Source organism: Strix aluco, chromosome 4 (genome assembly GCF_031877795.1).
Source record: "Strix aluco isolate bStrAlu1 chromosome 4, bStrAlu1.hap1, whole genome shotgun sequence".
NCBI lineage: Eukaryota > Metazoa > Chordata > Aves > Strigiformes > Strigidae > Strix > Strix aluco.
Window position 1 is genome coordinate 45073812 of NC_133934.1, and position 22927 is coordinate 45096738.

General features: G+C 36.8%; 1 protein-coding gene across 1 annotated transcript in view; it reads left to right on the forward strand.

Annotated features, from left to right (window-relative positions):
- MARCHF1 (membrane associated ring-CH-type finger 1) overlaps positions 1-22927 on the forward strand; it is a 250242-nt gene that overhangs the window by 66033 nt on the left and 161282 nt on the right. Inside the window, exon 2 of the mRNA XM_074822904.1 lies at positions 14952-15030. The gene's annotated coding sequence lies outside the window, so the exon portion shown is untranslated. The remainder of the gene's footprint in view (positions 1-14951; positions 15031-22927) is intronic.

The following is a 22927-nucleotide window of genomic DNA, read 5'->3' on the forward strand; positions in this document are numbered from 1 at the left end:
TAGAATGTATGCAGTGTAGCAGTAGTTTGAAATGCTGGTATTCCATGAGTATTTACTAGGAATAAATTCTGAGATTTACTTTGTTTGTGCATAAGTAAAATGGAGCTGGGCTTTGTTTCTTGCCTCTTTTCCTGAGAATGGGGAAAATAAAAGTTTAAGATAAAAATGCTTTTGATCCCATGGCAAATTCTTTATTCAGATTTTTCTTAACACTAGCCATCCACTGTAGGAATTCAGAGTATGCATATTGTCTGACAAATATGTTGCACAAATTTTCTAGGGGAATTTTAGTTTTGGGTTTGGTTTAATTGATGTAAAGACATAATAAGACATCCTCTCTAGCAAAGAAAATAGAGAGTTTATGCAATCGAAATTTTGAGAATATAGTATACTGAAATGTAGACTGCAAATGTTAAGTCAGAGAGTCTAGCAGTGGTAAAATAGTGCTTTGTATGTTTCTCCTGTTTCAGAAATTGGATTACCTGAGGCACTAACTTACACTCTTTGCTCCAACTTTAAGGCAACATTTTCATTATAAGCGCATCTTAAATGTGCAGGAACTCCATCTGTACTTTCCTTAGGTTGTTAAGTAAGACTTCATTGGTTTAGCTGTGAGGTACACTAGGATAGCTAGTCATCTAAATGTGGCAATGCTACTTCTGAGCAGCACCATCATGGATAACAAATCTTATTTCCTCTTTGCAAAAATCATAGTATAGAGGCCAAAGGCTATGTTATCATACCTCTCTAACTTACTCTTTAAATATCCCCGGTGTATTTGATCAACAAAAGGAAACAACCACCAGATCCTCTGTGACCTGGTGAAGTTTATGTGCACTATCACTGGTCATGTATCCTTCACCATGTTCTTCCACTTTGTTTTGGTTTCTGAGGATGTAGGTTCATAAACACTTCAAAGTCAGTAATATGCCAAGAACCCTCCCTTTTTTTATTCTGCTGTTACTTTATTCCTTAATCCTAGAAAAATGATCATTTGAGCAGCTTCCTTGTAACTCATAGCATGGAAGAGAGCTAGGTTAAAATTAATTCAGCATAAAAAAAAAATTAGTGATGATTTTAATTGAGAAAAAAATTCTAGCTGGATTCATAGGTAGGAGGAAATGTTTCAGGCAGAGGTAGATTGGCTCCCTGTGACTGTAAGTAATGATAGTCTGTAATGGCAGACAGTATTTGGGGACGGGAAGGTATGTATAGTACTACTTTCTCATGTAGTACTTCCACGTGACATCTTGGTGAATATTGCTTGACAGCTAGGTACTAGGAGTTCTCAAATTCATGAGCTATGCAGAACTGAGTTTTCTTCAATTAAATATTAATTTAAATGCTATATGAATATTCTATTCACAAAGCATCAAAACAGAACACAAAAGGAGGTTATGGATGACTAACATAACATTTAAATTGTAAAACAATCTTCTCATAAGTGGGAAATACGAAATGAGAGGTACAGCTCACTCCATAGAGAATTACAAACTTAGAAACTTCAGATTTTGAGTGACATGCATTGTGTATTTTGAATAGTGAATGAGGGTGGTTGGGATTGGTATTTCTTAAAGGCAAAATTTACCAGGACTGGGAAAACAGCTGGTACTTTGAGAAATCTACACACTAAAATCCAAGTGATCACATTATGAAATAATTTTATTGAAAAGCAATTGAAAAACAAACACAGAATACCTGTTCTTATAAACCTTCTTCTCTGGTTTATGTGTTTAACATTTTTTTTGACAATTAGTTGTGCTGATGAATATGAGAATTGTTACTTTCAAAGCAAGAGACAATCAGTAACGAGAATATAGTACTTGCTCATAAAATCGACAAAATGCAACAGCGTAGTGGATCATAACAAAATACTGTGTAGGCATGTTCTCAATGTAGGGGAGAACCTCACATGGATTCCCTATCTTAAAGCCAGAGATGTTAGTTCTTAATAGAATCACAGAATAGTTGGGGTTGGAAGGGACGTCTGGGGATTGTCCGGCACAACTGCACTATTTACAGCAGGGTCACCTAGAGCAGATTGCACAGGGTTGTGTCAAGTCATTTTTTTGATCATATACATGCAAGGATGAAGATTCCACAAGCAACCTGGGTACATTTTAAGATGTTGAATGTTTTTCTGATGTTTAACTGGAACTTCCTGTATTTCAGTGTGCCCATTTCCCTGTGTCCTGTGAGTGGGCACCACTGGCAAGAGCCTGGCTCTGTCTTCCTTTTATGCCTCACATCAAGTATTTATAAATATGGATAAGATCCCCCTGAGCCTTCTCTTCTCCATGCTGAATGTCCCCATCTCTCTCAGCTTCTCCTTATGCAAAGGATGCTCCAGTCCCTTAATCGTCTTCATGGCCCTTTGCTGGACTTGCTTCACCATGCCCATGTCTCTCATACTGGGGAGCTCAGGACTGGACCCAGCACTCCAGATGTTTCTCACTGGTTCTGAACAGAGGGAAAGAAGCACCTCCCTTGACCTCCTGGTGACACTGCCAAGTTGCTGTGGGTCTTTGCTTTGAGGGCACATTGCTGGCTCACGGTCAGCTTGTCCGCCAAGACCCTTGGGTCCATCTATGAAAGCTGCTTTCCAGCTAGGTGGCCCCCAGTCTGTACTGGTGCCTGGCATTATTCCTCCACAGCTACAGGACTTTGCACTTCCCCTTTGTTGATCTTAATGAGATTAGGGTTTACTCTTTTCTCTAGCCTGTTGATGTTCCTCTGAATTGCAACACAACACTCTGTGTGTATGAACTACTTCTCTTAGTTTTGCATTATCTGTGAACTTGCTGAAGGTCCACTCTGTCTCACCTTTCAGGTTATTAATGAACATGTTGAACAGTATTGGCTCTTGTATTGACACCTGGGGTGTGCCTTTGATGACTGGCCTCCAGCTGGACTTCGTGCTGCTAATCCACAACCCTTTGAACCCAACACTTTGGACAGCTATCGTTGATTTTAGGAGAACTTGATTGATAGTAGCTGTTAGTGTGAGCAAGGATTTTTAAGTACACATGCAAATGTGGCAGACAGTGCATAGAGACCAAAATATTTTGCAGAAGGTGATAGTATGGTGTTAGCATAATTCACCTAAAAAAAAAAATCAACAGATGCAGAAACCTGGCTTCCTCAGTTCTGAGGCTCATGGGAAGTACTTGCATCTGCTTCATCTGGCTCTAGACCATCCGTTGATCTTCCACTGTGCTCTTGTTTTCATGCCACGCCAGGGTGTGAAATGTTTGAAAGAGAAGAACCCTTCTAGTTGATCTGTCTGCACTGAAAAAACCTGAGATCAGTAGGGTTAGTGTCATCAGAAGAGTAGCTTAAAAAATTTTGGCCATATAGAGGTGAGAAACATGCCAAACATACTAAGTAGGGAAATAAATGCATCTATTGCAAAGTGCTGGGTTGTCACAGATGGCTTTTTTTTGGTCACTGTTATTCTAAGGTTAAAACCAAGGTCAAATATTGAAGTATTTTCACATAAGAATACAGTCTTAAGAGATAAAGGACAAGGTGGGTGATGTTGCTCTTCATATGAACACATAAGATCACAGGATTTCACAAGATGAATATGAAAATAACCTTATCATGCACTGTGATTCTTAGTGCTAACTGTTGAGCTAGTGATTGACTAAAATTCCGATTTGCAGATAGTATATATGCTAATAAGTGGATGGACATGATGTTTTCATAACTTCATTGTGTCCCTTTGCCTGTTAGCATCATACCAGTGTAATCCAGATGGATTCTTGTCATTTTATCATGATCCCTTTTGATTTGGGGAGTAGGAAAGACAAAAGAAAAATTGCGTGGTGTGTAAGGCATGTGATCTAACTGAATAGAACAAACTGAATGGGATATAGTTTATTCCAGTTCATTAAAAAAAGATATTTCAAATTACTGAATCTTTACCTTATTTTTTTTCTGCGACCATCACATATTTGGAAGTTAGGACAGTTTCCATAGTTATGTGTATGCTTTCATCTGAGTGAAAATTAAGGAGAAGAGTTTTCCTTTGCATATTTGGAAACATATCAGGGCTCCAAGGATCCAACAATTTGTTCAGTGAACATAGATTCCTTTCTGCTTTTTGGAAGTTCCACTCCTTGGATAGATGCTATGTGTACCTGAATTTTATGTATCAGTCAATAGACAGTAATCTGTGTTACATAAACAATTTCAGACACAATTTGGAATTACTCCAGAGTTCTTAATATTTCATATTCCGAAAGAGAAAGGCTGTGGGACCTCACGCAGAAATCCAATGTATCTACTTTTGGTCATTATGGGACAGTAGTTTAAGGATTCAGTGACCTGTTATGGGCATGACACCTGACTTTTAGATTTGTTTTTTTATCCTTCAAGTTTAGGAGAATAATTGCTGTTTGTGTATTTTGTGCTCCTGATAGCTGTGTTGAAACCATGTGAAGAATGTTAATCTGTAAATGCTATAGGAAGGCTCAGGTTCTGCTTACTATGTTGTGGTTTAAGAATGTTTTAGGATTTTTCTTCATGTGATTTTACTGGAATTTGGAAAGAGGAAATCTACTTACAGTTGGATCACCTGATTTAAAACCGTTTGAATTATAATTAAAATTACATGTCTAAATTGTCAAAATATTAATGAATCATGCAGTGGTTTCAGTTCCTATACCTTCATTCAGTTCCTATACTTTTATTGCGGCTGAAAGTTTGCAGTTCAGCAAATAAAATATCCAACCTTCAAAAAGAGACATTTGTTTGAATGTGCCTTGGCACCTGCCAATCTTTTAGTGAAATTTCATGGCAAAATTTCTGCACAAATCTTGAAATATTTTGCAAACTTGAAGCTTTTGGGGATTTATTGAATGTGAGGTCATTACTCACAGAATGGTCATGTAAAATGGTAACTATGGCAACTGCAGAGTATTGGAATGGAGGGTGAGGAGAGAGGTTTATGTGAAAGTAGTAAAATTCTTGAACATAGAAAATATCTTCACAGAGCCTCCTCAGATGAAGACATTATATGGGAGTTTTATTTGTGTGAGGTTATTTTGTTTGCTAATGTCAAAGAAAATTAAACTTCCTGTGACTAGTCCTCCTCCAAGTTTATTTTAATGGGTACCACAGGTTTTAGAGAGGCTTATCTTACATTCCCTAATAATTCAAAGCTTGTGGAATATTCTTGGGGCTTTTAAAGGCATTGATCTCCTAGAATTTAATGCAGTGAAAACTAAGGCTATGAAAATACGTAGCTTAATATTTTGATGTGTCTTAGTTTTGTTATATAAATTGGAAAATATTAAAAGATCAATGAGAAAAGGAAAGAACAAGAGCTTCTGAATTTTGAAAAAAGCTTTATGGAATAATTGTAGGTAAATGGTAAAGTTACTTAAATAGGTGTGTACAGAGAGAATGCTGTGCAATATTTTGATGTGAAGCCTGTGGGAACAGAAAATTGCAAGCGTTTTTCAAGGCATTCCAAGTTGCAACACTTAAGTCTTTTGAGAGCACCTACACCTGTTTATACTATATGACATCTCCAGCTTTTCTGATTTGTTGGGATTTTTTTGTTTTGGTCTGTTGTGGTGTGTTTTTTTTTTTTTTTTTAAACTTTAGGTAATTCCTATTCACAGAGCTGGATTTAATTTCTGTGATTTGTCCCATCAGTGCTGCTTCCCATTATGAACCTTTTACAGCAGTAAGACTGGATGGAAAAAGAAAAGTACCTGTTTATCCTGCTCACCTTTCCTAAGATTATATAGTTCACAGTTCGTACTGTCAATATGGATAGAAGTACTTTGTTCTATAGCTGGAGCAGATAAAATCGCAGTCATTGCTAATGACAAAGGAGTTTTTTTGATTTTGTTTTTTTTTTAAGTAGTAAGGTTTGTGTCTTTGAGTATCTTAATGCTTAGGCTGGATCTCTGGTGTCTTGTCAAAATGTTCTAACCATTAAGAACATCTCTGCCTTCCTCAATGTGCTTACTGTGTTTTGAAGTAAAGGTGAGCCTCATTCTGTTTTTCATCTGAAAGACAGCACGGAGAATATTTGGAAAGAAGCATTTCGTGAATCTTTCTTTGAGTGCTGAACTCCCAGAAGGGTTTGGGGCTATTACTGAGCTTTAGACTGTGACTTCTAAAACATGCTGCCATTCTGATTTATATCGGGGGCAAGCTGAAGATCATGAATCATTGGCCAAGTCAGGTGTAGAAACTATGATGACATGACTTCTATGATTCCATGACTTTGTCCTCTACTGTAGTGACAGGAACATGACCTTTAATTTCCTCTTATGTCATCCTTGTCATAAAGATACCTGGGATGTAATCTTTGCCCTGCTGAAGTTTATGGCAGTTTTGCTATTAACTTCAATGAAATCAGAACTTTACAAGTTGTGTATTACAGGGGAAAATGTAGAAGTTTTAGGCTCAGGTAATGTGAAATGTTTTTTCTTTTTTTTTCTTTTCAATTGAATGCAAGTATGATTTCATTTTGCAATCTTGGTGACCTCTTAAAAATAATCTTTTTTTATCCTATACGAACATGGCCTTGCCATTCAGTCTTGTTGCTCGTTACAAGACGGACAATAGCAGAATCAGGAGCTAGAAAGCAGAAATAAAATGCAAGTATGTATTCATTTTCTCTTGTTAGTGATAATCCTCCCTTCCCCCAGCCTGAACGGGCACACTTCTTACCATGGCACATATTACGTCTTTGAATCATGTTTGATTCTAATGTAATGCAGAAGTGAATGGAAGTATAAAATCAAATCAGCAGAAGTTGAACTAACAGTTGAACTAAAAGTTAAACAGCTGAGGAGGCAGTGAAAATTTTTAGTTAAGGAGTGTGGTACTCAGTACAAAGGCTCAAGGATTTTTTGTTTTTAAATTAGTGGATTGTGGAATATATTTCAACACTTTGCTGATTCCTTCCTACTTGTAGAAAAATGTAGCTCCTCCTAGCTGCCAAGTGTAACCCCTGGTAATTATGATTCAAGCAAACAGTGGCAATGTCATTAGCTTAGATTACCTGTAACGAATGTCAGGACTTAGCTGTCATTGAAGTTGCCAAATAGGATACTGGGCAAAGCTTGTCTTAGTCCTCTGAAATACCTGCCCGCTTTCAAAATTTTCTACATGGAATAAGAGTCCAAGATTTTCCATTTCCTATTGATAGAATTCTTCTACAATGTAGACTCAACAGATTATTTGTTGTCTGTATTGTCACACAAAAGATACTGTAGGAACAAAGGTGGGTTTTATCTTCTGCGTGGGCTTGTCCAAATTGTACTGCAAATCCTGGTCTCTCTTCCTGTCTAATACTTGCACCTTAGTCTGTTGTCAGAAGGGGAGTGAGGTGGTGAGGTTGAAAGCTCCTGTTGTGCTGTTTTGTTGATGGCAAGCCAGCAGCACTGATTGACTTAATGCAAATGAGAGCTAGTTTTGCTCTGAGATCTAGTTTGATATTGTGTTATTCCTGATGGTAACCAAGCTTTAAAATTAATTTTCAATCAAAACATAATTTTGATGTCCTTTTAACCTTTTGGTTTCTTTTGCTGTTATGTATAAAGCATAAATATGCAGAAATTGCTTCTAAAAGAAATGCTTGTCACCAATAATCTTTTTTTAATCATAATTTTTTTTAAATCTTTGGCTTTTATTTTATGGTAGTACTGAATCCCAGACTGAAACCAGCTAATGGATTTCACAGAGAAAAGGCATAGTTACTATGGCTACACAGCACCCTGAAAGCTTAAAAGGACAAAGGATAAATGACTACGGTACTGGCTGCTTAGCCATTTCTAGAACAGATTCTAATAATTTAAAGGCTTTATAGTCTTTTAGACACTGTCAGAAAAAGCAGGATGTTATTCCTTTAAGAACTTGTATTTTATTTTTAGTTTAGATCATTACTTTTGAAGTAGCATATTTGAAAAATATTTTTCAAAATGTCCTCTGCTTTTAGCCAGTTTATTTCACATATATCTATTGCATGTAATGAAATTGACTATTACTGATCATTTTATCACTGATATTTTTGCTATGGTATTTTAAAATTAGTAAAAATCTAATCCTCCTATGGACATATCACAGAGTAATTGTGGTTTGATGAAGACTTGCAGTAATGTACATTTTATAGCCTTCATTGTAGTTTTGGCTGAAAAGTTTTTACCTTTGATTTTCTTATAAACCAATCTACATACTTAAGACAGACATTTTGTGTATAGTAAAGAATGATAAAACACATGCATGGTTAGATTCATACAGTTAAGCAATTGAATTACTGGTTTTTAGCATCACCTTGGTGACCTTAGTATCAGAGGTGCTACTTCCTGCCTTTGCTTGAGAAATAAAATGTGTTAGAAATCATAAACATATCACTCATAAACTCAAGGGCATATTATAATGACCTGTTAAAAATAATGCAGAATAAAGTTTTTTAGAGTGTAATGATAAAATGCATCTATTGCTTACCACAAATGGATAGAAGTTCTGTCTAGTGATAATTGTAGGCAGTGTACTTTGGCCAATGGATAGTAGAAGATCATTGGGAAGGTACCAGGTGAGCTTACAGGTGGTTTTGTAAAGAGATATTTCATGTGCTCTTATTTGCAGGTGGAGGGCTCTTGTATTTGTATTTTGGATTTATCTGTCCAGCAACATTTGCATATATTTGTAAAGCAAACAAGACTGCTGCATATGCAACAGTCCTCCTGTTGTAGATCTGTCCTGTGCTCTAGAAATGCCACATATGCTACATTAGCCCATAGTGACATTTATGTCTTAGACATGTAAAGAAGCTGTTCTACCTAAAAATATCAGAACTATTGTACACAACGTCACCATACAGACCAGCAACCTAGTCCAATCTATAAAGCCTGTTTGGACCAAATTCCAAGATGAGCAAAAGAGAATGCCTGGGAAAACCCAAGTAAATGTATTGGTGAAAGGAGGTGATGCTGGTAGAAAAATATTGTGGCAATTTCATCCTGCTGCTTATTGTGGATCTGACTGCATAAATATGTAGTAGTTCTTATAGTAGCTCTCTACTATACACTAAAGTATGGTGCTGTAGAAGTGACCCAGAAGGTCTGATTACCTTTTAAATCTCCATTGTTTCTAGCTGCTGCTTCTGGTGTTGAACAGACAAATCTAAAATACAGATATCAGACTTTGAAATTCAGTAGGTCAGTTTTCCTAACTTAAGACAGTTCTTGTTTAATTTACAGTTTGAACAACACTTCTGTTACAATTTCACACAGAATCAGTGTGCTCAAGACTAATACAATATTTACAGAGGCATTTTTTTGAGTGCTTACTTTAAGAGTTTTTTCAGAAGATCTTCACTTAAAAATTATGTTGTATATTTCTACTGCTTCTTAAAATAGGGAGAAGGGGTTCTCAAGATAGATTCTCAGGTAAAATAAAAGTTACTTTCAGGAAGTCACTGTTACTAGTGTTTCATCTTGCATGAAAACATATTGAGAAATTTTCCTCTTATTTATATTTCTTTGATCATTGTAAACATGAGGAAGAAAAAATTAGATGGGCTATTAATGATTTGTAGGTGGTGATTTGTAGTTGGAAGTTGTCCCATAGTAAGTAGTCATTGTGGGCTTTTCATTCCAAATCTTACTTTCCAGCATAGTGTAACCTTATTCTTTAAAACTTGTATTGTGCACAATTTGTTTTGCTACATGTAACATAACGATTTTGAAATTTTAATCAAGTAAAAACTACCACTGGATTGACATGGTTTTTATAACATAGATCTCTCACTCCTGCCTCAGATGATTTAAATGTAATTGTCTCCCAAAAAGAAATTATAAAACCAATAAAATAAAATAAATGAATCCCCTAATTAGAGGTTTTTATTCATGGGTATTTGCTTCATTCATGTGGGGTTTTTTATTTGATTAAATGCTCCATTTATTTATTATTTACTTAAGTACTGCAGAAAAACATGCTGCTTGAAATTCAGGAGTGGATCAGTTAGCGCTTCAACAGAAGACCGGGACTATGTGATATTTCATGTTGCCATGGGAAACTGCTTTGCAAGAACATTTGCAGAGCAGATGGACCAAGATAAATAAAACACATACAGGTATTGAATTGAGATTGTGTAATGTCCTGTGAAACAACAGGAAAACATGAATTCAAATCCATGTAGCATAGTTTTTTGATTTGTCCTTTTTTAATGGGTACGCTGATAGATTAATTTTCAGAACACAGTTCTTTATAGCAAACTTGTTTTGTCTTCCTTTAAATGGGATAGTATATTTTTGTGGTATTTTATCTTATGCCATTGATAAATAACTGTTTGATATGACTAGTTCAGTAGCGAAGGTTTCCTATAGATTTTGCATATTCAACAAATCAAAGAAAATGTGAGGTTTATCTGCCTCATCTTCATGGTTATGCAAAATCAATAATGTCCTAACTTTATGCTGTAATCGACTACCTTTTGGGCTAGCCTTCAAAGTTACACCTAAGTACGCAAACACTATGGAATGGAAAGTCTTTGTATTTCAGACATTACAATTTTGTTAGCTTCACATGCTCTTGACTATTGAGAGCTCTTCTGTCACCTGATACACTAACTTTTTTTTCCTTGTTTTAAAAAAAAAAAAAAAGATACATACCCTGCTTAAGAACTAGAATGTCTTTGTAATCATATGTTTGCCACAGAAGTTTGTTTCCTTAGCAACACTAACACAAAAGATACCCATGTAACTATATACATGCAACTTGCCTTTGTAAGGGTACATATGTACAGAAATCCACTGTATGTTTGTTTAACATGTACTCTTTGTTCTCCTTGTCAGTGAATAAAATAGGCATGTGCTGTTTAATTGTTTCCTAAGGAAATAGGTAGGTGGAGAATTTGAAATACAATTTGTAGTCACATCTTTCCAGAAACTCAAATTCAAACTTGTAAAAAGAAAAAACTTCTGGAAAAATAAAAGCTTAATCTCCTGTTTTGAAGACATAGGATTTGAACTGCTAAAGGGTTTTTTTCTCCCTAAGTAATATATTGACTGTAAAACATTTCTTTGGACTTTTTATTTACAATCTATCTGTGCTTCTTTTCTTAATGAGTTATAAAACTTACTCCATGGGTTGATTTCTCCACATGCAGTGGAACAGTTCTTTGGGTCATGCTGTCATAAAGCCATGAATGCCCACATAACTATTGGTGCGAAATGCCATGAAATACCATACCACTGAGTACCATGCAGTTGATTCACATTTTTAGAGTGCATGCTAACAAATTTTTTTGAGTGGTCAGAGTAATGTTTTAGTTTTAAGTATATATTTCACTTATGAAACAAAATACATTTAATGTATTCTTTGTTAATCCATTTTAAATATCACATGTGAATATCTGCCTGAAGTTATATATTTATGTAAATTTTGCTTTTTCAAGGAAAGCTAGGAGAGGTAGAAACAGCAATTATTGTGGAAAATTTTATGGTTTCTACAATGAATTATGTCAGAGTATCTGAATTTCTTCCATTGCTTTTAATATAGGGTTGTAAAGTCTTGCCACTAATATCAGAGAGGCTAGAAGACATGTTGGTGTTCATTAGGGTCAGGGTTACTATATGTTGCTAGCTTTCAGCTATAACCTTTTTATGCTTTTTACACTAGCTAAAGCACAATAAGGTTGATTGTATTTTTTCATACATTGTGAAGATGAGATTTCATGGGTGATTAATTTAACCTCTTTTCAATTTATTTTAACAGAGCCCAGTTAAATAAAACAGTTTACAGAATCACAAAATTGTTGAGGTTGAAAGGGACCTCTGGAGATTGTCCAAGCCCCTGGACAAAGCAGGGTCACCTAGAGCACGTTCCCCGGGACTATGTCCGGTTGGGTTTTGAATATCTTCAAGAATGGAGACTCTGCAACCATCTTGGGCAACCTGTACTATTTGTTGATCACCCTCACAAGAAGAAAAAATATTGTTATGTTTAAATGAGATGTCTTGTATTTAATTTATGCTCATTGCATCTTGTCCTTTCACTGGATGCCACTGAGAATAGTCTGGTGTTGCCTTACTCTGCCCCCCATCAGGTTTTTATAAACATGGGTAGGATCCCTCTGAGCCTTGTCTTCTCAAGGCCCCCATCTCTCTTAGCTTCTTCTCATACAAAAGATGTTCCAGTCCTTTAATTACTTTCATGACCTTTTGCTGGACTTGCTCTGGTAAGCTTATGACTCTCTTGTACTGGGGAGCCCAGGACTGGGCCCAGCATTCAGGATGGCTGACCAGTGCTGAGTAGAGAGAAGGTTCACCTCCCTCAATCTGCTGGTGATAGTCTTCCTAATGCAGCCCAGGTTGTTGTCAGCCGCCTTTGCTGTGAGGACACATTGCTGGCTCACAGCCAGTTTGTTGTCTCTCACATGGTTTTTTTGCCAATGTGCATGGCACTATTCCTGCCAGGTGCAGGACTTCATATTTCCCTTTGTTGAACTTTATGAGGTTACTGTTGGCCCATTTCTCAGCCTGTCAAGGTCCCTCTGAATGGGAACCCAACCCTCTGGTGTATCAACTACTCTTAGTTTTGTATTATCTATAATAGATAATATTATCTATTATCTGTTAACTTGCTGAAGGTGCACTCTGTTCCACCTTGCAAGTTACTGATGAGTTGAACAGTATTGGCTCTTGTATTGACACCTGAGCTGTGCCTTTGATGACTGGCCTCCAGCTGGACTTGGTGCTGCTGATCTACAAGGCTTTGAGCCCAGCAGTTCAGCCAGTTTTCTGTTCACCTCACTCTCTATTTATCTATTTCGTGTTTGCTCAGTTTATCAGGGAGGAGACAATGGGAGACAGAAATGGAAGCATTATTAAAGTCAAGTTAAGCAATGTTCAGTATTCTCTCCTTGTCCGTTGGACCAGCCTTCTCATTGTGAAAGGCTAGGAGGTTGGTCAGGCATAATTTCCCCTTTGTATATCCATGCTCATTACTTCCAAACACCTTCTTGTCCCTCTTGTGTTTGGCTATGGTTTTCAGGATTATTTTCTCAATTCCCTTTCCAGGGATTGAGGTAAGGCTGTGACTGGCCTGCAGTTTCCTGGATCCTCCTTGCCCTTTTTGAAAGTAGGGGCAATGTTTACTTTCTTCCAGTTCTCAGAATTTGCTCCCCACCCCGATCACTATGCTCTTTCATGATCTTTCAACGACTGAGTCATCTCACAATGACATCAGCCAGCTCCCTCAGTACATGTGGGTGCATTTCATTATGGCCCATGGATCTGTGTGTGTCCAGTTTGTTTAAATGTTTCCTAACCTGATTCTTCCCTATTGAGGGGGAATCTACCTTGCTCCAGGCTTTCTGACTGATCTCAGGGATCTGGGATTGATGAGGGATGGCTTTATCAGTAAAGAGTGAGATGAAGAAGACATTCAGTGTATTTGCCTTCCTCATATCCTTTGTGACAGATTGCCATTAGCATTCAGCAGCGGGTGACCATTTTCCCTAGTCTTCCTTATGCTGCAGATACTCCAGTAGGAACATCTGTTTCCCTTCATGTTTGTGTGAGTTATCCTACACATGTCTTTTGTAATTGCGGTGAGGTCCAACTACATGCAGACCTCTTTCCTCCTGTTCCCTATGCTGTGTGCATTAGCATACAGGTTCTGGAGAGGTACAAAAGCATGCTGATTTCCCACAAAACGTAGGAGAGCTTTCCCCAGAATTCTATCTGGTAGGCGTTTCCCTATGTATGTGGACACAGTTGGGGTGGGACCCCTACAGCCCTAGTTTTTTGCTTACAAGTTTTCTCCTATTCACATGGCCCTGTACTCTTTGCTTTCCAACCTGATCTTTCACATCCTCACTTGATTGTTGATCATCCTCTCCTGCCCCTGTTATTCCTAGTTTGAGTCACTCATTACTGAATTGGCCATCCTGTTGGCAAAAATGTTTTTTCCCCGCTTAGGTGAATACCATCTCTGCTAAACAATCTTCCGTCCTTGTAGAGCATCCCATGATCATATGAAAACTATAACCCCATTGCCCACACCAACTGCACAATAAATTGTTGATTTGTAGGATCTATTTATGCCTCCTCACACCACCTTTCTGGAGGGATTAGGGAGAAAACTGCCTGAGCTCTCCTGTCCTTGACACCCCCCCACACCCCCCCATCATACCCCACAGCAATGCAGTCAATGCTTGATGCCCCAGGCATCGTCATTGGTGCCAGTGTGGAAGAGCAGTGGAGGGTAATAGTCTACAGCAGTCTTACCAGAATGTCCTGATCTGAGTCCCCGGCAAGCAGCAAACCTCCCTGGGCAACAGGTCAGGGTGGCAGCTGGGGGACCGCAGCAGGGAGTTGCTCACTGCAAACATCCACCTGCAAACATGTTCCTGTGCAGCTCAGGTTTAGCTGCTTTGGGTCCTTTCCTGGACAGAGCTTGTATTTGTTGCCCTCATAATACAACTATTTTACTTAAACGTTTAATGTGTTTTACTCTTTGTTTTGCAAGCAAATGTGTGTAAAAACATTGCTAACGAACAAATTGTGTGTTTTGACTTTTTTGTTTATTCTTGAACAGTATTCTGCTAATGCCATACGGGTTAGCTGGCAACAAAAATTTTTTTTTCACTAGTGTGGCTTATAGAGGGAAAATCACATATGGTTTTCCTGTGCTCAGGAAGATCAAGGATTAATCTTTAATTTATCTCAAATCAGTCTGAAAGTCTACAGAAAGATGAATGGGAACCAGTATCTGGTATAGAATTTGATAAAAGTTACTTAAGACTATCTTTCAAGTCCAGAAGTGTTGTTTTAGGTTGTACCATCTGGAAGACACCAGCATTAAAAATTTTACAAAAGCTTGCTTCATAACATGATTTAAGGCTATTAAGTTTAGGTATACAGTATTTCAACATGATATACCTAGTTTCACCTGTGTCTTGTTTCTATTTGTTCTAGGAAATGAACCCAGGAAGTAATGTGAAGGGCCATATGAAGCTCTGTCATAGCAGAAAATTACTAAAAGATTGTTTTACCTGTAAGTTCTTCTCTTCTGTTATTTACTATTAGATTATATTCATACTGCTGGAAAAAAAGGTTTTATTTTGGCATTTTGACTTACAGCTTGATGGTGATGAAAACCCTGCCACATGCCTTATCTTTAACGCCTGCTATTATTAACTTGCTATATTTTAGTGAAGAGCAAACATTTTTCCTCTGCTATTAAGGTTTTGAATATAAGGAGCAAGATTTTCATGTTGTGTCATTATAGGTTATACATCTGCTGTGATGGATGCTAAACTGCAATAGATTATTTTTCAGAAATTCTTTTAAAAGTGAATGAAAGGTAGAAAATGTCCAAACCTGTATGAGAGTATGAAACTTTTCCACTGAAAAGTTCTTTAGCAAAGATTGCCAGTGCAGGTGCCTGCTATGACTCAGATCTCTTCCGGATTGGTCATCTTTTCCCAGAGTTATTAAATTATATGATAGTGCCCTTTTCAGTTGTGCCACTTGTGGCAAAGAATTTTCTACGAGCTATAGTGAAATAATTTAATTTTATATACATCGCATAACAAACTACATTTGGAATTTAAACTGTTTTCATCTTGAGTCTGTCTACATCAAAATACTTATGCAAGTGAGAGAGATGGACTTGTCCTCCTTTGCAATACTGCAAGAAAAATATTAGAAGATCCATTTTACACAAAGAACCAAAAGCATTAGACAGGTTTTTTTGGCGGGTTCATGTAGCTGGTGGCAGAGCTGAGAACAGGATTCAGAAGTTCTTAGTCCCAATCAAGATTTATAGTTTGCAAATAAACTATAAGATGGGGAAGAGAAAAGCTTCCTACCTAGGTATCATTTATAAATATGCCTAAAAAGTATATCTTGAAGGAGATTGGGAATTTACAAGCTAGAATTTAACCAGTATTTTAATTTTTCTCCCTTGTATATGTAATTATCATAGCTTAACTAAACATCATCTAGTTAGCAAGTTCCTGAAAACTATAAGGGGGAAGGTACTAATGAAGAGGGTTTCAAAACTAATAGTAGCTGTTTAATCCTTTAAAAATAACTATTTCAGATTTTTTTCCTTATCTAGCACTCTATTTTATAGTAGCAACAACTCCTATGCCTGGGCATTGTAGGTAATTTAGTCTGACATAACCCACAACCAAACTAAAATTTTAAAATGCTCGTCTTCCATAATTCAAGCTCTTTATGAACATTCAGAAAATATTTTTATATTTACTTCTATTTTTTTTCCCAAGGTACTTCTTTTTTTTAGTATTTCTTAACTACTCTGATATAACTTGAGAGATGTTGAAACAAACATGAAGTGCAAATACAAGAAAATCTGTTAGAAATCAGAATCTCAGTTCTGCACTTTGTGTTGTAAAGTAAAAATTGAACATTGTTTTCTTCATTCTACTTCATGCAGTACTGGTGAAACTTCAGCAATTGCCCTGTGTATTAAGTGTATTAAAGTGACGCAGATGCTGAAGCTTTTCCTTTGGTTTTATCAAAGAATATGGAGGGGATATTCCAGAATATTTCAAGGAGACTTTTATGATTAGGCAAGGAACAGAGAAGAAAAACTGCTACTCTGATAATGCTGCCCTAAGAACTGAATTTTTCAAATTTTCAGTATTATTTGGTAGGCTTAATTACTTAGCACTAGTCAGGCGAGTGGATTTCCAATATCATAACAGTAGCCTTAAACTCAAACAGACTGAAAAGAGGTAAGATTGGTTTAGAACTAGCTAATTTATTTCAACTTTGTTTTCTCTTTCAATTGTTCTGTTCATCTTTTCATGTCTCTGAGAAATGCAAGTATTTCATATGTGTGTATATATATAAGTGTGTGTGTATCAGTTATAGATATTTATATTCATTGAAGATACAAAGTACAGCCTTGACTTGAAAAAATCTTAGGTGAGAATATGGAGAAAAGTCTGTGACAGGATACAAAAGTTGAGCCATGTTGCATGTTGAGCACTATAAACATTTGTTGACAACAAATGCATTATTTGGAGTCCTGCAGATATGCTGAATTCTTTCTGATTTTACTAGTGTGACTGCATCTGAGGACAAAATAACAGAAAATATGCATGTTTTTTCTGATCTAAAATGTCTATTTCTATATAGTTGCAGACAATTCTGGAGCCTGGTTAGAGAATGGGCAATATGTGAGCATGGAGGCATATTTTTTATCTTGGCCTAAGAACTGATCCCATGTCTAGTCCTCCCAAGTGCACAGTGATCTGGTGTGTGTTATGAGCAAATGTTCACATACATGTGATACTAATGGAGTATAGACATTAATAAATTACATCAAAAGTACCATAGTTCTAAATTTCATTGCCATCATTTTTCTTATTATACAAAGCATTCTTCTCTAGGTATAACTTCTGTTTTGCAGAAGCATTGAAGATACTTCTGCACTTGACGTAAAAATCCTTCATGTGGTACCACTCTTATATGGAGCTGCAGGTTGCTTTGAAGCCCAGGAATTTGAGAAGTACAGTGGGCTAAAAGAACCTGCCTATACTCATTAAAGAGATTCAAATGGGCGAAGAAACTGTCTTCTTTTTTAGGAATTACAGGCGTCAGCCATACTCCAGAAGGATAATGGCCTGTCACTGGTCCTTACCACCAGTGGACATCTTTAATCTGCACTTGAGGTGTTTATGCTGTCTGATGCCCTAGCAAGAATGAGCAGAGGCTCCACTCTGTCACTTTGCTAATACACTGACTTTGTATTCTTTTCTGCATCTGGATCGTATGCAGTGACATTACAGAGAGAAGGATGTACTTCTGCCTCTGGTATATCTGTACTGAAATGCTGTCAGGACCATAATTTCTGTATAAATTATTTGTGCAGTTTTGACTATAGGCATTTGCAAATGCTAAGGATATTGTTGACAATTTCTGCAGACAATTCTTATCGGATAATCTGAACAGGAAGGAGCTTGTAAACACTGTTAAGGTAAACATAGTAGCAGTTTAAGAAGACTGACATCAGTCAATACAGATTTCTTTTAAGCATTTGACATACTGCTTTGGAAGCATGCTTCAGAGAAAAATACTGAGAAGAGGAGGAGAAAAGATCCTAGAGACTGTTGATTTAATAAGGGCCTAATAAAAGAAGTAATAAGGTAATTTCTGTTTGAAATAACTTCTGACTCGTACTGTATACAGGCCAGAAGAAATAATATACCTTATTTAACCAATTAAATCCTGCTTGGAGAACTGTAGACAAGCAATTCTGCTTCTATTTTCTTTGAATTCTCTTTTGAATTGGTTGTCAATAAGTTAATGAAGCTATGGCAGCACTCTGTATCTTCACAGATGGCTGGACTGGCTTATTTCAAGTCCTCCTATGCACCTCTATATTTAGAGCTTAATCTATTCACTTCTTGTTAAAGAAGTGGGGGACAGTATCACAGAGGCATGTTGCAAAGCAGCGTATATGCAGCTTCCTGCTGAAGGCTGCAACTGACTTTATAATTCACGTATTCAACCATCATATTGGTATAAACAGAAAAGACAACATGGGGAGGAAAAAGGATTATTATTATTATTATCATCATTATTATTATCATTATTATTATTTCTGAGTGCAGATTGCTAGGAGAGAGAAATCTAACATTTTTAAACCATGAGATAATTCCAATATATTTGCCTCAAGTCTTTTTGCTAGAAATAATTCCATGCTGTTAATGGTGATACTGATTAAAGTATTTCTGTTATACTGTTAAAGTATCTGGTAGTATTCCAAATCAGTCAATCAGTATTGTAAAACTGCCTGTCATGATACACAGACAAATAACTATATAACTCACTGATTTGTAGATCATGGTGGCAATTACTTAATTATGATCAGTTTTGTAATTTTTTTTCAAAGGGAGTTTGCATGTATTATTCCTATTAATGTTAGCTGGTGAATAAATAAGAAAACAGAAATCTTTTCTACCCCTTTTCCCCACAGCTGAATTGTTCTGTGTTCAGCTAATCACCATCAAAATAACGCTTCTGTCCTGTGCTTATAAAAGATCAAAACTTTAGGTATTTTAGTATGTTCTATGTAAAATAAGTAGTAGCACAAAGTCTACTTCTATATGTTTACAGAAGCACAATGATTTATAAATATGATAGCCATTCATTTTGACAGAAATTTAAGAGCATGAGTGTTCTGGTTACATAGACAAAATGGTAAATTATTCCTTTTTATGAAAGACATGTTTGCTGATGCACAGTGACAAGAGTTCATAATTTTCTCTGAATACTTCCCTTGCTGGATCTCTGGAGCACTTAGCTTTTTCCCCTGTTCTTCTCATGCCCTCTGAAAAAAGGTTTGAAATACCTTCTTTTGATTCCACTGAGAATACAGGTTTGAGTCACTTACTTGGAGATCCTGATGAGAGTCCAGTGCAAGTATGGCAAAAGGTGAGGCTAACCCACTTGAAAAACAGAAAACACACTACCGAAATCCGTAGTAAGAGTTTAAATGATATGCATATAAACTGATGAAGAATAGCAGATTGATTTTTTTGGGTCGTAGATGATTCCAAGACCCTAAGACCACATTAAGAGTGTCTTGCACAGCTCTAATTAAGGTTTCAGTGACCACTGGAGATGAATCTTCCCACTGCTCTCCCCATGCCTTTCTTTTGTCTTTCTGAAATAAACTGAGACTCGAACTTTAATCTCATATGTTACCTGGCATATGTTTTTGTGTTGGCTTCTGTGAATATGTTCAGGGGAATACAAGTTTTAATTGTAGCATTTTTGCACACTGTAAGCATCTTCCTGATCATAAGCTAGTACAAAGCTATCTTGCAGAGTAAGGAGAGAAGAATTATTGTAAAGATCTTTAATTTTTTGCTTCATTACTTATTATGTAGAATTTTTTTGAAATAAAGGATATACTGAGGAATATAAATTGATATATCTGAACTGATGACACAAGGAAATACAACAGCTGTCCCTGGTGTTGCTTGTTAATTTACTGTGCTGAGGTATAATTTCATGCCTTGTTAAAATCTGACAGACAACTGTGATTTGCTGAAGGTAAAATAAGGGGACAGGCTTCGTTAAACTTCTGTGTTTTTAAAAATATATGATAACTAATTTCCACCAGTAGTATTGAAAACAGTGGTCAGGAAAAAATGTCCTATAAGTTAAAGGTGATGACACAGGAAAGAGTAGCAATACAACTCAACCAAAATATTTTATCCTTTGGAGTCAATATGCAGACAATGTTTTGCTTTAGGTATAAACTCCCTAAATCTCGGGTAGTGTCAGAATGCACGTATAGATATCAAAATGGTGCTAGTGAACACATGCACATCATTCATAAGCCAGCAGCCATGGTCAAGATAAGGAAAGCTGGAGAATTGTGCGAGCTGCTTGGAAATTAAGAGGTTGATAGCTCATTATGGAATAAGCAATGCCAAATTTGAAAAAGTGCTGGTGAAAAAAAGGAAATAAAAGACACACAAAGAAAAAAGTGATTGCAACGAATTCTCAGGAACTGAAGATAAGGTACTCTATTTTGCTGATGAAAAAAAGTTTTAAAGGCCAGTGGGAGAGAAGGAAGGGAATGGGTACAAGCAGTGAGTACCTCTGACTAATAGTGTTTATTTTTTATTTTTGATTGGTCTAATGTTTTTCAAATTTAGTAGAAGACAACTTCTTAGTTTATTTTCAGTGTTGTGGAAATATACATTAATTAAATCTATAATTCTTTTTTATCATTAATAATAAGCTTCTGGTTAATTATGTGTTGGTTTACAGAATGTGTGGGTGGTAATTATAAACGCTTTGATTCCCTCATTTAGTATGGTGTGGTTATAGTATATGCTTCCAAATTATGCAACAAGATTTGGCTTCACAGCCTTCCTCCGACTGAGCTTGCCTCTCTCCCTCTTGAAGTGACTATCTTGACTCTGCTATAGAAGTAGCTTGGAAGGGAAGGAGTGAGTACTGTTATATAGCCTGTCATTTATATTTCACCTGCTTAGTTCACTCGTTGGCTGTTGCGCCACAATTAATCCACTGGCAGGAAAGGATACCTGGGATTAAGAGCTGAGGAAAATTCTTTTTACCAAGTCTGTTTCCACATAGTTGTTTATCCTGCAAACAAGATTTAACGCACTTTAAAGCAAGAGTCTTAATGGTCTTAGAAAAAGTGCAAAGAGAATTCTCTTTAGCTTAATTCACACCACTTAAGAGGTACAGCAATTTTGGGTGACATATGGTATTATTATGCTGTACGTCTACATCTCATACTACCTGGCTTCAGGCAAAAAACTGTTATTTCAGCTTCCCAACAGTTCAGCTCCTGCATTGATAATTTGCACAGTGTGGAGGGATTGTATTGATGTAGAGACGCAAGAGGTGCAGCAGGATCTCCAGAATCCCCACCCAAGGACGTTCACCTCTGTGGAGCTGCACGAGGAACTTGTTTTGACCCATTGAAAGCAGAACACTCCTAAGAAACTTCATATTGGTAGAGAAGCAACTTAGGATTTCTTTCTTTGTGTTACTTAGAAGTTGATGTGTCACTAAGTGCTGTGTCTCCCTCCTCTGGAGACAGGTTTAAGGGTGACTGTCTCGGGAAATGGCATTCTGCAGGGTCACTCTTGCCATTGTCTGTTGATACAGTCTGGAGGACTGTAATAATTGTGGCCCTTTGTGCCTCCACAAAACTAGAGAGGATAATTATGAGTATTTATTAATGTAACGAACCAAAGACAGCAGTGTTTTTATGGGCTGGTTCATGCGAGACTGGTCTATGGATTCTGTGTTCCTGCTGCTACTTTCCAGTTTCCTGGAAAAAATGTGTAAGTTCTTGGCTCTAAACTTAGTAAATGGGAGAGACAAATTATACTTCTGTAATTATTTTGATTGCAGTTTGATTGTTGTAGTATATTTCAGATAAACCTACAGTGCATGAATCATAAGAAATTACTAGCTAGAAAATAATGTTACAATGCCAAGAGGTGCTTTTACTCCACAAATAACTAGTTAATGTCAGTGGCTGTAAGTTGTTTTTGTTGGGTTTTTTTAATCATGTGTGCATTGAAAGACCATTCATTGCCTTTCTACTATGTAGTAATCTCTGATAAGTTGCTTGTATTTTTAGATTTTGTATGACTTCTGTACTCCTCAGGCTTTAATATATCCTTTTCATATAGTTCTTGCTTTGTGAATAGTTTCAAAGTGACCGTGACTGTAAGCAGAAGGTTTATTTAAGCAGTAAGTAAACTAAAGAACAACATCAGAAATTACTGTCAAACTGACAGGAGGGCAATGGGAATACTAATACGTTTCCTGTGTAAGTGAGCAAAACTTGTCTGTGCTGCTCTCTGCAGCTTTCTGTTAACTAGGAGCTAGTAAGTATTAGCAGCTTGTGGGTTTTTTTGCTTGACTAGCCTGGCAGTGTGTGTGTATATATATGCATATATATATATGTAGCATATATTATACAGAGCTGTGTAGAAGACCTTGAGAAAACAAGATTTTATGCATTGTTGCCACCTCGCATTATGAGCATTGTATAGCTGTTAGTGGTGCAGTCCTGGCCCTTTCAGGTTCAATTATCTTATTAGTGGTAAAATTGGAAAAATATTGCTGGGAGATGGTGATTGTGTGTTTAAATAGCTAAAGTAAATACTTATAACTATAATCTGTAGTTTAAATATGACTAAAATTTCTAGCAGGTACAGCTTGCAACATTCCTTGGCCATCTTGTCCTCTAGTTGGGGACACGGCTGGACTACAGCTGCGTGCTTCCTGCCTGCACACGAGGGTTCCCTGCCAAGGCATCTAGCACAGATGTAGATAAGAGAGGAATGGTGGGTCTTACGAAGGGTCTTATGAAGGGACAGCTGGGGACTGTTATTAAGTCCTGTAGTGCGCAAATA